The following is an 18,422-nucleotide window of genomic DNA, read 5'->3' as shown; positions in this document are numbered from 1 at the left end:
TACCAATTAACAGAACACAACTTGAGAAAAATGGATTGGATTTTCCCTGGAGTCATATTTTCTATCATTTCCACATATCGGAATATTGAGGTACTTAGTTCACCTTGATTAAATGACTGACAAATCTCATCCCGTGGTTGGGACACTGGAAAACAATTTCTGTTCATCTGAGTTTAGAGCTCCAAATATTGGTCCTTCATAGTTCAGTGAGTATTCATGAGCTCATTCAGGATAAGTTTAGTAGATCTCATGGGGAAGTTATGTACAGAGGGATAATGTCAATAAATGGGACAGAATAAGTCCCAGACCAACCACAGTCATGAAGTGACCATGGCAGTCACATTCAGACAGGAAGGTGACTTGGACTCATGTGCAGCTACGTCACAGTGTGGAATTTACACTGTTCAGCTAACAAGCAGCAACAGAGGCTGTGAGTATAGAGTTGGCTGAAATGACAACGATTAGGTGATAACGGAACTAACTCAATGATCTCTAAGTGATCATGTCAGTGTCCTGTGCTTGTATACTTGGATATTGGTGAAATCTATGATTCTTTGTTGCAAAGCGGTGACTGATTCCCCTCTGAAAATTCTGGGCCAGAAAATTCCCCTCTGAAAATTCTGGGCTGTAACATTATTCTTGAATTTTCATGGTGCTTAAATATATATACCTATGTATAAATTTAAAATATTATAACCGATTTGAAGAAAATTAGTGTGGTCAATCCTAATCTAGGGGGAAATAGACTTTTCTTTGAGGGAGAGAAATGAGGAAGGAGTCTGAATGGGAATTGGGTGTTTTAACTGCGTGTTTACAGAGAGTTCTATTGCTTCCCAAGTCAATTATATAACAGTTTACAAAATGAGTGAATCTTAGAATCTAGAGAATCAATTCAAGGTTTATATCCCAGAGCAGTTATCAGAGGTCTGTGCCCAGGGTGCAAGTGAAGAGGCTGAATTGGGTTGGCAATGCTCACATTTTAGATGAACCAGATTCCCCTTTGAAAGGGGCATTGAAAACAGTGTCTATGGGGTCCAATAAATTTTAAGGACTGGTTGCCTAGATGGATCTTATTTTAACCCAGAGTTAAAATAAAGCCCAGACTTTGAAGTCACAGAGTTGAAAGTTTTCTTTCATAGAGCCCAAAGTCTCAAGTTGGAAACATCCTCCCTGACTCTATGGATCCTTGAATCTCCTTATTTATATCAAGACTGACCTCTGCTATCAGGAGCTGGGATGTGCTGTCTGTGTTATTTGTAGGAGTGCTGGAGTTGGTGATGACAATGGCCCAAAGAAAACCACTGAAGACGTTGGGGAGGTTGATAAGAAACTGCCAGGGTGTAAAGAAGAAAAGGCATTTGCAGAGCGTGGAGTGATGAAGATACTCTGGTGTCCACCTGATACTTCCAACCCACTATATCCTGTCCTCTCTCTGGGGCACAGAACCTATAGGAGCCCAAGGCAGGGCAGGGGCTATGAGGGGCTGGAAGGAGAGACAGTGAGCTCAGAAAACCTGGGCTTTCCTTTGACCTTTCCCCACATACGTCCTAAGGAGAATGATCTCTCATTATAGACTAACATGCATAAGATTCAAACAAAGAGTTACCCTTCATTTGGGTCCAAGGAAAAGGGGAGTCTGTTCACTATCGTTCTCTGTTTATAAGGTCAGGGCTCCCTGACATGCAAATCGTTCACTAAGCATTTGGTTAAAATTCCACCCTTGAGTACTGAAGACTATCCGTTCTCTTCTGACAGGACTGTGGGTCTCTTGGGAAAGCACCGCTGCAGTCTAAAGATGCCATTGCGATGGGTTCTCCTGTGCCTGGTGACAGTTCCCCAAGGCGAGGGTCTGAGACATCAATGGGGAATCTATAGGGATGATTGTGACTGCGAGTGACTGAAAGAGAACAATTATCTTCATTTACAGGCCTCCTCTCCCAAGTGCAGCTTCAGGACTCAGGCCAAGGACTGGTGAAACCCTCCCAGAAGCTGTCCCCCACGTGTACTGTCTCTGGTTTCTCCATCACAAGCAGTGATTACAGCTGGAACTCGATCCGCCAGAACCTTGGGGAAGGGCTGCAGTGGATGGAAGAGATATATTACAATGGTGGTACATATTATAACCCGTCCTTCCCAAGCCGACTCTCCATCACCAGAGACACATCGAAGAATCAGTTCTCCCTGCAGCTGAGCTCCCTGACTACTGAGGACATGGCCTTGTATTACTGTGCAAGGGGCACAGTGAGGTGAAGCCAGTATGAGCCCCAAACACAAACCTCCCCTGCAGGGAAGACATTGAGCAGCAGGGGGTGCGCAGGACCCACTGAGCACAGACACACAGCCCTAGACAGGCACAGATGGATGACAGGGATTTCCTGTTGGAACTAAGGCTTCCTTTCATGTGTCTCTGATGCCCCAAGGACAGGTTATAATAATAATAATAATAATAATAATAATAATAATAATAATAATAATAATCTTCTTCTTCCTCCTCCTCCTCCTTCTCCTCCTCTAAATTTTCTCCTCGCTGCAGACTTTGAAGGAGGCACTAACATTCTCTGCTTGCAAAACAAATTAATTTGATTCTGAGCCTTCATGATCATCCTATCTGACCTGTTTCCTTCTTGAGAAACAGAGTATCACAGCATTTTCATCCTGTTACTCAAAATCTGATGACAATGAAATACAGGCAGGTACAGATTCATGCGTGTAATGCATGGTTTTAACAGTCCTGAGCTCATTGCTCTACTGCAGCCCAGGGTCAGGTGTCTCACAAGGTGTCTCTCTGCATCGCTCCCTCTGCACTGTGGGTCGTGATTGACTATTCTTCTCTGAGAAAATAATTTCGGTGACTCTGGGGCCTAAACTTGTGATATTTCCTTAGTGATGCAGCAAGCATCACCATTGGCTCCCTTGATGCAGGAACAAGGGTTCTAGGCACAGAAGGGTCCCTGACACTGGGAACAGGTGAATTGAATGACCTGCCTGGTCGGTGGAGTCATTCGTCAGGTCATTCACCGGAGTCACGATGAAGGGAACTCACAGTTGAAGGACAGCTTTGATTCCAAAAAACAGCAATTGTGTCCCAAGTGGATGAAATCACAGACTAATAGCTCAGAATGCTCTTTAGAATTGAGAACAGGGAAGATTTCACACACATTTTGCACATGTGTTCAGGAGGACCACTCTGTGTAGAGTGTCAGCAAGATGGAGAAATACCCTGAATTAGATGCGCACCCAGAGTGGCTGCAAAAAGGGTCTCAAAGTTAGGATCAAGAGGGGATGGTTCAAACTTACAAGTTTATGTATTTGTTCTAAAGTATACACAGCCATTATCAGCAAAACTGACTCAAAAGCACTTAACAACTTGTCTGATGAAGTGAGGTGCAGAAAATTTGAGTTTAATTTTGGTCAGCCAGTTGTAATTACCAAAAAGATATATATTATTCTAGTTTTAAAAATTCAGAAACTGTTAAAATTATAACATTTAAAATTAAATAAATATATCATTCCTAATTAATTTACAATTACATGGCTATTAAACAATCCGGGGAAAGAGTAATAAATAAATAATAAATGATATATACAAATAAAGATCATGTAAATATCCACTTTCCCAGGTAGTGTAGTGGATTTTACATTTGGTATGCTAATGGCTAGGTTGGCAGTTGAAAACCACTAGCCAGCCCAAAGGAGAAAGTTGAGACTCTAAAACAATTTACAAGTACTGGAAATCATACAATCCAAATCCATGGAGGGGAAAGTATGAGAGCTTGAATTGTGACATTCTGGTGTGCAGAAGACTGTGGCGACAGTGGAAGCTCAAAATCCACTTACAGGAGCTACACAGGGAATAAGCTTCTTGTGATTTCCCTCTAATCATACTTGAAAAATGGGAATAACCTGGTGATCAGAGTATTGTCTATAGAAGATTAAAATGATAAATCTGACTTGAATGGTTAAAAACATATCATTTGATATCGTTTTTTTTATATAATCTGTGCTTGTCTGGTTTTTAATATTTCTCTGTGTTTTTTCCATATAGAAGTTATTGTTTTATTTTGTCATTGTTGGTAGCCTTTTTGACTCCTTGTTATGTCTCTATGTTTTTCAATTTATGAAAGCATAATGGGTGAAACTACAGAGCCAATAACTAGAATAAGGGTTCCTGGGTCTATGGCATGGTAGGTGGGGAATAAAGGGGAATTGATATAAAGGAGTTCAGGAAGGCAGGAAATACTTTGAAATTGATTGTGATAGTGATTGTTCAACACTGCTGGATATGATTGAACTATAGAGTGGTATGATGAATGGATTAGGTCCTAATAAAATCTTTTAAAAATGTTAAGAGATCTTAATTCTTGAATAAATGTTTTAAAATATTTTTATTCCAATACTTTAAAATAATTTTTATAACATTATGTTGTACATGAAAAAAGAAATCTAACATTGATATATTATATTACATATTTCATAATAAAATTTTCAATTAAAAAAAGATTTACAGGGTCTTAATCTCTTAGGAGCAGTTATACTATGTCCTAGAGGGTTACTATGGCTAAGAATTCATTTGGTTTTTGTTGGTTATGAATATCGAATTTCTTAATTTGTAACCTATTTTTGGTAGTTATCTCCATTAGTTTGTTTTCTATGTAATCTGTGTTTTGTTTGATCATTTTTAATAAACTTATCAGGAACTGCTATATTTTGCCATTATCCTGGCATCCATCGAATTTCCGATTTGTTTTTATTTTAATTATGTTATATTTTTCTGTGACATCATTTATTATATTATTTATAATATCTTTATTAACTTATTAAGGGTTTTCATTTCAGTTCAGTTCATATATGTATTTTATGGTTTGTGTTTCAGTTTAAAAGGTAGATTTATAAGAATAAACTTATTATTCCTTCCAGTTGTATTTTCCCTTCTTTTGTAGTGTAAGGTCGTCCCAACAGCAAATTTCTGTTAAACCAATGTCTGAGATCACCAGCAAAAGCAAAGCTTACACACAGACATTGGATGCAGCAGCAGTTTGCTCACACAGGGAAGAACAGAGCCGGCTCATCATCAGGAGTGGGCACCGTCCCCACAACCAGCGGTTTCACTCTGGGACCTGGGCAGGGATGGTGGTTTGCACACATCAATTCTTTGTGCTGCAGTTGAGGAACTGTACTCTCTTCATCAGAGCAGGTCTTCTCTCAGCACCCATTAAGGGCAACCAGCGATATCTTGCAGTTCTTCTCTGGCACCTTGCAGGGAAGAGTTGGAAGCAACATGTGAGGAAGATCATGGCTGGTCGTCTATCGGCATCTAGCAAGGCAGATCAGAGCAGGTCTTCTGTCAGCATCGTGCAAGGCTGATGGAAGCATCTTGAAAGGAAGATCAGGGCAGGTCTTCTCGCTGCACCTGTTAATGGCAACAAGGGATATCTTGCAAGGCACACAAGAGCAGTTCTTCTCTGGTAACTTGCAGGGAAGAGCTGGAGCAACTTGCGAGCAATATCATGACTGGTCATCTATTGGTATCTTGCAAGGCAGATCAGGGAAGATCATAGTAGGCCTTCTTTGAGCACCGTTAAGATATATGAAAGACATCTTGAAAGACAGCTTAGAGCAGGTTCTCCCGGCATCTTGCAAGGAAGATTAGCGGCCTGTTACTAGGATCACCATAGTAGGTCTTCTCTCACCATCATGTATGGCGGAGTGAAAGCATCATTCAAGGAAGATGTGGCCAGGTCTTCTCCCAGCATCTCGAAAGAGAGTTCACAGGAAGTTCCCCGAGCATCTTGCAAGGAAGATTAGCGACGTCTTATTAGGAGCACCATATTAGATCTTCTGTCACCATCTTGCATGGCAGATCGACTGGATTTTTCAAGGAAGATCTGGGCAGGTTTTCCTCCATCATCTTGATAGATAGATCAGCAATTTAGCAAGGCAGATCAGAGCAGGTCTTCTATCAGCATTTTGCAGGGAAGATCAGTGGCGTTTTCAAGGAAGGGTACATCACAGTGATCCCATCTCACAAGTAAGATCCTATCATCTCTGAGTTAGGGAGTGGTACGGGGAATAATTTTCAGAGAGGGTACTGTGCATAATAGCTTTGCAGGTCATCTCATGCAGCAGCTGCTTCTAGGTCTATATTATTGGCATGTTGTGCCTACCACCGGATTATGCTCTGTCTTTTGCACCACCTGAGTTTCTGTGTATGCCTGCCGGTTAGGGACCTGCATGGTCATCAGTCATCTGTCTTACTCAGGTTTACACAACACACACACACACTCACACAGGAGTTAACATTTAGACTTGCACAGCAAGAAAATCACAAGTGTCTTTAAATAACATTCTTCAATGTAAAAATCTGATTATAAAATTAATAATGAAAGAAAATCCTGAAACGTGAGAAATGAAACAAGGCCCAGAATTATTGCAGCCTAGGAGGAGGTGAATTTGTTAGCCATTGAGTAGCCTGAGGTGGTTGACAGCCAGTGCAGCTCTTATGAGCAGCTCCAATTTGAGAAACATTTGTAAATTGGCACATCAGAAGGTTCCACAGTGTTTGCCTGACCTAGGCCACTGGTTGACTCACTTCCAAGGTGTTTGGTAAATCCTACGCTACACAGAGACTCTTGTATGATGTGCTAGCACACGCACACACTCACACACACACAGACTCACAGCAGTCATCATTTGCGCACACCCAACAAGAACATCTGTCAGTATCTTTAAAATACATTATTCTATATATAAACCCAATGTTAAAATTTAACAGTTACAAAAATCAGATAACGGATTTCAGCAATGAAAGATGGACTCATACTATCCCGCAATAAGATGAGTTGAAGTTTTTAACCAGAGAGGAGCCAAGTCTGGTCGACCGCATGCCGACCTCCTTATGAGCAGGGTGAGTTTGACAAACATGCGTATATAAGCACATGAGAAGTCACCCCAGTGTTTGCCTGGCCTAGACCACTGGTGACAGACTGTCGGGGTGTTTGGTAAAACCCATGCTACGCAAGCAGCCGTATATGATGTGCAAGCACACACACACACACACACACACACACACATTCAGGGCCACCCAAACATGTCTCTCTAAGGGTGTAGCATTCTGCGTATGCCAGGGTCTTGATGTACAATTATCAAATATAGATAAAAGTCCCATTTTTCCTACAAATCTTTTGAAGCAAAGACAAGATGAGAAAAAAGTGTTGTGAACCCTATGCCTACCTATCCAAATTTTTCCAGAGAGGAGGAGGAAGAATTATTTCACCCACATATGCGACTCCTGATGGCTGAACTGTGTTCAGACCTTTTGAAGGCAGAGAGGGATGTGCATATATGGACGTCTCCGTCAGGTTTCCCTCAGCATCTTACAAGGATGATCAGTAGTCACATCCAAGGGAGATCAGACCAGATCTGCTATCTTGCCAAGCAGATCAGTGATGTCTTGCAAGGTTGATTGGCACAGGTCTTCTATCAGCATCTTCTATGGAGACTCTGCAATATCTTGGTAGGTAGATTAGACCAGGTCTCCTCCCAGCATCTTGCAAGGAATATCTGGCACGTGTTGGCAAGAAAGACGAGAGAAGCTCTCCTATCAGCATCTTCCAAGGAAGATCAGCAGCATTTTGCAAGGAAGACCAGAGCAGGTCTTCTATATGGCAAACATGATGATCCACATGTGCAAGGAAGATCCGAGCACGTCTTCCATCACCATCTTGCAAGGCAGATCACGTCGTCCATCACCATCTTGCAAGGCAGACCTGTTGCAAGAAGATCGCAACAGGTCCTATCTCGGCACGATTTAAGGAAGACGGGGGATATTTTGCGTGGAATATCACACCACATCATCTATCAGCGTGTTCCAAGGAAGATCGGAGACATCTTGCAGGGCAGGTCAGAACAGGTCTTCTGTCAGCGTCTTGCAAGGCAGATCAAAAAAAATCTTGCCAGAAAGATCAGAGCGGGTCTTCCCTCAGCACCTCGAAAGGAAGGCCAGGGGTTACTTGCAAGGAAGATCAGAGCAGATCTTGTATCAGCATCTTGCAAGGAAGATCAGCAATATCTTGCATGGCAGATCAGAAGGCCAGGCACATCTTGCAAGGAAGATCAGAAAGATGTTGCATGACAGATCAGAAGCCCAGGCATATCTTGCAAGGAAGATCAGAGCAAGTGTTGTATCCGCCTCTTGGTAAGAAGATCGGTAAAATCTGGCGTGGCAGATCAGAGCAGGTCTTCTGTCAGCATCTTGCAAGACAGGTCAACAAAATCTTGCCAGAAAGATCAGAGCGGGTTTTCCCTCAGCATCTCTAAAGGAAGTCCAGGGATAACTTGCATGGAAGATCAGAGCAGGTCTTGTCTCAGCACCTGTTAAGGGCGGCCAGAGATATCTTGCCAGGCAGTTCACAGCAGTTTTTCATGGGCAACCTGCAGGGAAGAGCTGCAGCAACTTGGGAGGAATATCATGTCTGGTCTTCTATCAGCATCTTGCAGGGCAGATCAGGGAAGATCAGAGTAGGCCTTCTACAAGCACCCTTAAGAAATATGAAGGTCATCTTGAAAGACAATTCAGAGCAGCTTCTTCCGGCATCTTGCAAGGGAGATCATGGCAAGTCTTCTATCAGTATCTTGCAAGGCAGATCAGGGAAGATCAGAGTAGGACTTCTTTCAGCACCATTAAGAAATATGAAAGACATCTCGAAAGAGAGTTCAGAGGAAGTTCTCCCAGCATCTTGCAAGGAAGATTAGCGACCTCTTACTAGGAACACCATATTAGGTCTTTTGTCACTATCCTGCATGGCAGATCGACGGCATCTTTCAAGGAAGATCTGGGCAGGTCTTCTCCCAGCATCTTGTTAGATAGATCAGCAGTTTTGCAAGGCAGATCAGAGCAGGTCTTCTATCAGCATTTTGCAGGGAAGATCAGTGGCGTTTTCAAGGAAGGGCACATCAGATTGATCCCATCTCACAAGGAAGATCCTATCATCTGTGGGTTAGGGAGTGGTGCTGCAAACATTTTCCAGAAAGGGTACTGTGTGAAGTAGCTTTGCAGGTCATCTCATGCAGCAGCTGATTCTAGGACTGTATTATCAGCACGTTGTGCCTACCATCAGATTTGGCTTTGTTTTTTGTTGTGTTTTTTTTACCACCTGTATTTCTATGTCTGCCTGTCGGTACAGCCCTGCCTGGTCGTCAGTCATCTGTCTCACTCAGGATTACAGCATACAATCACACACACACACACACACACACACACACACACACACACACCAGTTAACATTTGGAATTTCACGGCAAGATAATCGGCCAATTTCTTTAAATAACATTCTTCAACATAAAAATCTGATTTTATAATTAATAATTAAAGAAAATCCTGAGACATGTGAGATATGAAACCGACCCAGAATTATTGCACAGCAGGAGGAGGTGAATTTGTTAGCCATTGAGTAGCCTGAGTTGTTTGACAGCCTGCACTGCTCCTAGGAGCAGCACCAATTTGATAAAGACATGTAAATTGGCATATCAGAAGGTACCACAGTGTTTGCCTGACCTAGACTGACTTCCAAGGTGTTTGGTAAATCCTACGCTACAAAAAGACTCTTTTGTGATGTGCAATCCCATGCACACACTCACACAAACACACACATACACACGCACAGGAGTCAACATTGCGTACATCCAACAGGAACATCCAGCAGGATCTTTAAAAAACATTATTCTGCATATAAACCCGATGTTAAAATTAATAATTAAAAAGTCATGAAACTTTTGAACAATGAAAGAGCACCCATAATATTCCGCAGTAAGAAGAGGTGAACTTTTTCACCAGAGAGGAGCCAGAGCAGGTCGACAGCATGCAGAACTCCTTATGAGCAGGGTGAGTTTGACAAACATATGTAAATAAGCACATGAGAATGTACCACATTGGTTGCATGACCTACACCACTGGTTGACAGACTCTTGAGGTGTTTGCTAAAACCCATGCTACGCAAACAACCCTATATGATGTGCAAGCACACACACACATTAAGGGCCCCCCCACACATGTCTCTCTAAGGGCGTAGCATTCTGCTTATGCCAGGGTCTTGTTGTGCAATATTGAAATATTGATAAAAGTCCTATTTTTCCCACAAACCTTTTGAAGCAAACCTAAAAGAGTAAAAGGAGAAGTGAACCCTATCCATACATACCCAAAATTTTCCAGAGAGTAGGAGCGATAATTTTTCACCCACCTGTAGGCCTTCTGAAGCCTGAACTGGGCTCAGACACGTTGAAGAAGGAGATGCATGCGCACTTGGGAACATCTCCCTCAGGTTGCCCTCAGCATCTTACAAGGATGATCAGTAGCCACATCCAAGGGAGATCAGAGCAGGTCTGCTATCTTGCCACGCATATCATTGATGTCTTGCAAGGTTGATTAGTGCAGGTCTTCTATCAGCATCTTCTAAGGAGAAACTGCAATATCTTGGTAGGTAGATTAGACCAGGTCTCCTCCCAGCATCTTGCAAGGAATATCAGTCACATTTGGCCAGGAAGACCAGGGAAGCTCTCCTATCAGCATTTTCAAAGGAAGATCAGCAGCATTTTGCAAGCAAGGCCAGCACAGGTCTTCTATATGGCAAACATGATGATCCACATCTGCAAGGAAGATCCGAGCACGTCTTCCATCACTTTCTTGCAAGGCAGATCAGAAGCGTGTTGCAAGAAGATTGGAACAAGTCTTATCTCAGCACGATTTAAGGAAGACGAGGGATATTTTGCATGGACTATCAAACCACGTCATCTATCAGCGTGTTCCAAGGAAGATCGGCGACATCTTGCAAGGCAAGTCAGAGCAGGTCTTCTGTCAGCATCTTACAAGGCAGATCAGCAAAATCTTGCCAGAAAGATCAGAGCGGGTCTTTCCTCAGCACAACTAAAGCAAGATTATGGATTCCTTGCGAGGAAGATCAGAGCAGGTCTTGTATCAGCATCTTGCAAGGAAAATCAGCAATATCTTGCATCGCAAATCAGAAGGCCAGGCACATCTTGCAAGGAAGTTCAGCAAAATGATGCATGAAAAATCAGAATCCCAGGCATATCTTGCAAGGAAGGTCCAAGCAAGTATTGTATCAGCATCTTGGTAAGAAATCTGCAAAATGTTGCATGGCAGATATTACTAGGTTTTCTATCAGCATCTAGCAAGGCAGATATGAAGCATCCTGAAAGGAAGATCAGAGAAGGTCTTCTCTCAGCACCTGTTAAGGAAGACCAGGGATATCTTCCAAGGAAGATCAGCACAAACTTGCAAGGCAGAACAGAGCAGGTTGGTTCTGGCAACTTGCAGGGAACAGCTGCAACATTTTGCACGGTAAATCATGGCAGATCTTCTATCAGCATCTTGCAAGGCAGATCAGGGAATATCAGAATGGGCCTTCTCTCATCATCATTAAGAGATATCAGCGACATCTTGAAAAAGTGATCACAGTAGGTTCTTCCAGCATTTTGCAAAGAAGATTAGCGACCTGTTATGGAACACCATAGTAGGTCTTTTTTTACCATCTTGAGTGCCAGATTGATGACGTATTTCAAGCCAGATCTGGGCAGGTCTTCTCCCACCATCTTGATAGATAGATCTGCAAAATTTTGCAAGGCAGATCAGAGCATGTCTTCTATCAGAATTTTGCAGGGAAATCAGTGGCGTTTTCAGGGAAGGGCACATCAGATTGATCCCACTCACAAAATAGATCCTCCCCTCTGTGCATTGGGAGTCGTGCTGGGAACAATTTTCTGGAAGAGTACTGCGCGAAAAAGCTTTCCAGGTCATCTCATGCAGCAGCTGCTTCTAGGTCTATATTATTGGCATGTTGTGCCTACCACCGGATTATGCTGTTTTTTCTTTGGACCATCTGAGTTTGTGTGTCTGCCTGTCAGTTATGCCCTGCCTGGCCATGACTCCTCTGTCTAACTCAGGTTTAGACCAGACACACATACACACACACCCACACGGGTCAACATTTGGACTTGCACGACACGTTAATTGGCCAGTATTTTTAAATAACATTCTTCAAAATAAAAATCTGATATTAAAAATAATTTTAAAATTAATGATCTTTCAACAAAGATCAGAGCGGGTCTCCTCACAGCATTTTCCAAGGAATATCTTCCACATCTTTGTAAGAATGACCAGAGCAGGTCTTCTAATAGCTTCTTTGAAGAAGATCAGCAGCATCTTGCACGAAATATCATTGCAGGTCTTCTATATTGCAAAGCAGATCAGCGACATCTTGGCAAGGAAGACCAGAGCAGGTCTTCTATCAGCACCCTTTAAGGAAGACCAGCGATATCTTGTAAGGAAGATCATTGCAGGTCTCAATCAATTGCTTGCAAGGAAGTTCAGCAAAATCTTGCAAGGTAGAGCAGAACAGGTCTCCTCTCACAATTTGCAAGGAAGACCAGCAACATCTTGCCAGGAAGATCAGAGCAGTCCTCTATCAGCATCTTCCAAAAAAGATCCGTGAAGCTCAGACCAGGTCTTCTATCAGCACCTTTTAAAAAGAGTATCAGCAACATATTGTAAGACAGATAAGAGAATGTTTTCCCACCATCTTGCAAGGAAACTTAATAACATCTTGCAAGAAATACTTTTGTCAGGTCTTCTGTCACCATCTTACAAGTCAGATAATCGATATCTTTCAAGGAAGATCTGGGCAGGTTTCCCCCCTGCATCTTGTAATTAAGATCAACATCTTGCAAGGCAGATCAGAGCAGGTCTCTGTCAGCATTTTGCAAGGAAGACAATGGCCTATAAAGAATTGGGTATTTGAAGACCAAATTAACAATTTGAATGATTACATCAAAGACTTTATAGCAGTGTGTAGTATAAACACTTTCTTAGTATAACCAATTCATTAAGCTAGAGTGACATGATAACTGCAGCATTTCATTTCAACATTACAATTTTGAGGATGTCCACGGATTTTCCAGTATTTCCTCCATTTTCATATAGGCTAACTATGAGTCAGTGCTGAGGGTATGTAGGATTCTGGACCAATTCCATATCTCTTAACAACATGAACAGCCTAAAACACCTTGTCAATAACAGACATTTTATGATTCATAAATAGAATTCATGAATTATATAAAAAATTATTCTCACCACCAGAATGCAAATCTTCCTACACAATTCTTAGTATGTTAGACGCCTCTATTCTAATGTGAAAATACTATGACGGTCTCTTATTTAGCTCTATGTTATCTCCCTGGGCTTGTAGTTGAACCACACTTATGTCACACCTTGTAGTCATCTCAGCAACACCAACAACAGCATTCTAAAAGAAATGCCTTTTCCTTAAATGTCAGAGAATTTTACTAGAAAGTGAAACAAAACAAATACAAATGCAAACCCAAGAAGCTTAAAAGGAAGAATTTACCATAATTTTAAAAATTCTTTAAATCCTCCAAAATAAATACAACACAAGGTGTCAATTTCCCTCTTGAATAAATGTGAAATTAAACTTGGAACCCCCAATAACACAAAGAGTTACAATGTTTAGCAGCTAACTGAGAAGATGGTTCCTTTCTCCTCAGAGACACTTTAACAGATAGATCTGGTGACTGACTTTTGAAAAAAAATAACCTTTGAAAACACTATGAGGCACAATTCTCAGACAAACATGGGCCACTGTAAACTAAACACAACCAAATATCAAATGTTCTTGAACAGCTCTGGAAACTTAGAATATGAAGATTGTCTTTAACAAGCAAAAGATGTCCTGTGAGTTTGTCACTAGAACAACCAGGGGCAGCGAGATGAAGAGCCAGGACTCCACCATGACTTTCACTGTCTCCCTCTATCTCCAGGCAACAGCTGCCATGAACAACAGTGGGAAAATTCTATGGACAGCCGCTCCAGAGGGGCAATGGATGAAGCCTCATGTTGCAACATAACTCTGGATGGGAAGCTCCAAGATGCTGAGTGGGTCCCTGTGCTCATTCTGACGAATCTTCTCCAAAAGGAATCCTGACCCATGAAGGGTAAGCTGCATCTGGTCAGACCTTAGGGAAGGCCAAGTGGGTGGGTGCCCTCCATTCTCTGAAATCTTCGCCCCCGCACCTTTAGTCACTGACTGTTATTGAATCAGTGCTTCCCCATGAGTGTCAGAGACTGTGCCCTTTACTAAAGAAGCAAGCCTCACTTTTAATCCCATCCCGCCACCATTACAACGTGTCAGAAATGTTTAGAAAAAAATTCTAGTCACACTACTCACCTTTTCAATTCACAGTTGTAGAGGCTTTCAAGGCTCAGATATCATTCTGGACCACTCTCTTGACTCAAGTAGGTGAGTACCAGAGGAATCCAAGATGGGAACGTGGGACGGTAGGCTGCATCCTCCCAGGCTATGCAGAAGGATGAATCCAAGTTATGTAGGAAATATGGCAAGATGCTGTCTCAAGTCTGGAGATGCACAAGTATGGTGAGGCCCTGGACCTGGCCAAATCTGCACAGCTTACAGAGAGAATCCACTTACATTTATACTGGGGGAAACCACACCCACCAGGATAGCACCTCCCACTTCTGGCTGCTGACAGAAAATCTCTTCATGGATGTGATGGCATTACTTGTCACCTAGGCTGACATTATCGTAATCGTTAACCTTCTGAGAATCCTGGCCAAGCAAGCCGATAAAGAACCTAACCCATTACAAAAAACCGACTGTTCCATAAACCCAAGTGATTTCAATAACATTGAAGAACGTGAAAGGGAAGAGGGATGGGCAATACCCTTCCAAAAATGGCATCCAACCAGATGTGTTCAGTGTTGAGCTCTGAAGAAGAGTCCAGCACATTTTCTTAGTTTTTAAGTGTGTTTTGAAGGAATCATCACTAATTGGGGGGGTTTTCCGTTTAAAGTGTATTTTCTTATAAATTAGGTGGGTAGAATTCTGTGGCTTATGTTACGTAGCCTATCAGCCATAGGTTAAGCCTCTCTTATTCTGTTGCTTCTGGGGCAAGTTCCTTGTCTGCTTGGACTATCTGTGGGATTAACTTGCTTTAGATAGCACTGTGTATGTGTATGTGTGCTTCAACATTACCTTGGATCTAGGAGGTTCACTGTGTAGGGACTGCTGGTCCACAGAAGAACTCTGATCCAGGTCTCCTTTCTTGCTGTAGTCAGGTCCTACATCTCTTTTCAATTCTCTATAATGCTTTCATAGATGAAAGGCTGTGCTGCTATACCTCAGGATAATCCCTTTACCTTTATCTCAGAAAGCTTATGAAGGGAGTAAAGGATTTACCAAACAGCCTGAATCCCTTTACCATGGAATGTCTTCACACATGATACCATCACAACTGATCCATCAGAGTTTCATTTTATATCATCAACATAAAATAAATCAAGCCCAGTAACACTGTGTCCATTCCCCCTCATAGCCAATCATTGGACAGACTAGAATTGCTCCCTAGTTCCCTCAATGCTGTCCATAATAGGATCCCCAAACTACTGGCCCTATTGCATGTCCTACTATCAGGAAAACAGAAAAATCACCCACATCCCTGCAGGCAACTGAAAATGTTTTCATTATATACCATAATCCAGAATAAGAGTAAAAATATTCTCACTGCCATTGCATCAGAGCAGACTAATAACTATTTAGGACAAGGTAGAACTGCCCCTGTGAGTTTTTATGACTGTAATTCTTTCTGGGATTAGAAAAACCACATATTTCTCCTATAAAGTACACGTGGACCATTCCATTTCCACTCAAGAGGAAGTATCAGGTACTTTGATAAAAACTAAAATATGTCTTTATGGGAGCAAACTTCTCACCTTTCTCAATTGGAAACTTGGTGAGTTTGAAGCCACCATCTCTTGATTAATAGACCCACTGAGCATACTACTCGACCAGACTCTAAAACTGACATCATTACGTAATTACTACACTACAAAGAATTATGACCCCAGAAAGTTGATACAGATAATGAACCTCTGCATATAATTAAGATATTTAAACACAATGAGGGCCCCGAATAGGTACTGAGCTTTAAAAGAGATAGAGAGTGAGCAGTACATACCAATCTGTTTGCCCTGTTTATATTGAATACAGCAAGTAAATCCATATCTTCAAAATTCAATATAGATTACACCCAGTTCACCCCAAAAGTAGACTTGTATGCTTTCTGTTACACATGCTCATTATGAAAGAAATAAATACAACACTTGTAAGGCTTTCACAAACAGAAAGTCATTCTCTTCCCATTGGGGTGGGTAGAAAGTTACATTTTATGTGACTGGACCAATACATAGCATAATGAGAATTTTAGAACATATTGGGATTGTCAATGATTACATCTTGCTTGCATGCACAATAAGTGCCCATGGAAGCAGAAGTCAAGAGATCAAGTGAACCATGACAGTAGATAAATCTGCTTCAAAAGACATCTTGAAAGTGTTGAAAAGCACCCCGCCCCTTCTGCCAGATGCCCCTCCCCTTGCGCCGGCCGCCCCTCCCCCAGCGCCAACTGTAACTTTCGCTCCCTTCAGCGCTGTCCTCTTGGAGCTCCGAGCTGCCCGAAGCCAGCGCAGCCACCGCCCTCTCGCCACCGTCATGATCATCTACCGGGACCTCATCAGCCGAGATGAGCTGTTCTCTGACGTGTACAAGATCTGGGAGATCACGGGCGGGCTGTGTCTGGAAGTGGAGGGCACCATGGTCCGCAGGGCCCAAGGCCACATCTATGACGCGCTCATCGGCGGCAACGCGTCCGCCGAAGGCCCCGAGGGCGACGGGCTCGAGCACAAGGTGGTCACCGACGTGGACATCGTCATGAACCATCACTTGCAGGAGACCAGCTTCACCAAGGAGGCCTACAAGAGGTACATCAAGGACTACATGAAATCCCTCAAAGGCAAGCTGGAGGAGCGGAAGCCGGAACGCATGAAGCCCTTTATGACCGGGGCTGCCGAGTAGATCAAGCACATCCTCGCCAATTTCAAGAAGTACCAGTTCTTTCAGGGCGAGAACACGATTCCCGACGGCATGGTGGCCCTGCTGGACTACCGCGAGGGCGGCGGGACCCCGTACATGATCTTCTTCAAGGACGGCTTAGAGATGGAGAAGTGCTGACAGTGGGCAACGCACGACCAACCGCCCGACCGCCCCTCCTCCTAGCTGTCTGCGGTCCGCCCACACGACACCAGGACCGAGACAAACGGAACTGATGCCATCATGAGCTCTGCGTCGACTTGTGACCTTGACTTGGAGCGGTGACCTTGATTTTTTGGAGCAGAGGCTTTTTTTTTTGTTTAAGAAAAAAACACAAAAAATGTCGTGTAGGTTGTCTAAAAATAAAATGCATTTAAACAAAACTAAAATAAAGAGTTGGAAATGCAACAAAAAAAAGTGTTGAAAAGCAAAGATGTTACCTTGAGGATTTTAAAGTATGCCTGCAGAAGCCTTGGAATTTTCTGATTCTTTCTTTTTCCTCAAACCATTTTGAGAACTAATCCAGATATCACATCTTTCAATAGTTGTATCTTGTCATGCAAATGACTATCAGTTTCAAACATTTTCTTTTGGCTTATATTTCTTTTTTGTTTGTTTGTTTTTGCTTAAATTTCTTGATAGCAACTCCTCATTATCTCCCACCAGGAACCCTTAATGTAGCTATAGTTTCTATAGAGTCACCCACACTGGGTTCTATATACCAAATATGTATAGAAAGATCCATAACAGTCTCAGAAGGCTGCCAACAATAACAACAACAGTAAAGAAATAAACTCAATTTGGAAACCAAAACCAGAAAGTATTAAAAAACAAGATTAAGGTGAAAGTGTATCAATAGGGAGATCAAATAACAAGTTTTTAACTTTCAAGTCAGATTTTTTATTTCAATCTGCTATAATCATCTCTCTAATACTCTGTCTGATAACCAGGTTATTCCCATCCCTTATTTATGGTCAGAGAGAAATCACCAGAAGCTTATTCCTTGTGTAGAACCCGCAAATGTATTTGGCCTTCAAATGTCATCCACAGCCTTCTCAAAATCAGAGTTAAAAAATTAAACTCTGATACAATTCTCTCCTTAGATTTGAATGTGACTATTGGCAATCCTTTGATCAGCATGTTGGTGTTCTTCTCCATGTGGACTTAGTTGACGTTACACTGAGATGACTGCTTGTTTAAAAACAAAGCTTAAGACCCCAGACACCATTCTTTCTGAGAGCAAGATACCATCTCATTTCTTCACCACACTTTGCTGTAGCACCCACACCTGTGGTTCCTTCAAAAGGGCACATACTGATCAGGGCAATGTCATAAGAACTAATGGTTCTTAGATTGAGCTAAGGTTAAGTGTGACCCCCACATCCACCCCTAACTCTGTGTTTTCTATTCACCTCTTCTCACCTTCCAGATTTTTTTTTACTTTAATGCAGA

General features: G+C 42.3%; 1 pseudogene; it reads left to right on the top strand.

The window, feature by feature from the left end:
- Window positions 1-16,592: 16,592 nt before the first annotated feature.
- Window positions 16,593-17,111, top strand: LOC142435935 (translationally-controlled tumor protein-like; annotated as a pseudogene).
- Window positions 17,112-18,422: the final 1,311 nt, after the last annotated feature.

Source organism: Tenrec ecaudatus (assembly GCF_050624435.1).
Source record: "Tenrec ecaudatus isolate mTenEca1 chromosome 12 unlocalized genomic scaffold, mTenEca1.hap1 SUPER_12_unloc_4, whole genome shotgun sequence".
Lineage (NCBI taxonomy): Eukaryota > Metazoa > Chordata > Mammalia > Afrosoricida > Tenrecidae > Tenrec > Tenrec ecaudatus.
This window is presented reverse-complemented; position numbering and strand designations above follow the sequence as displayed.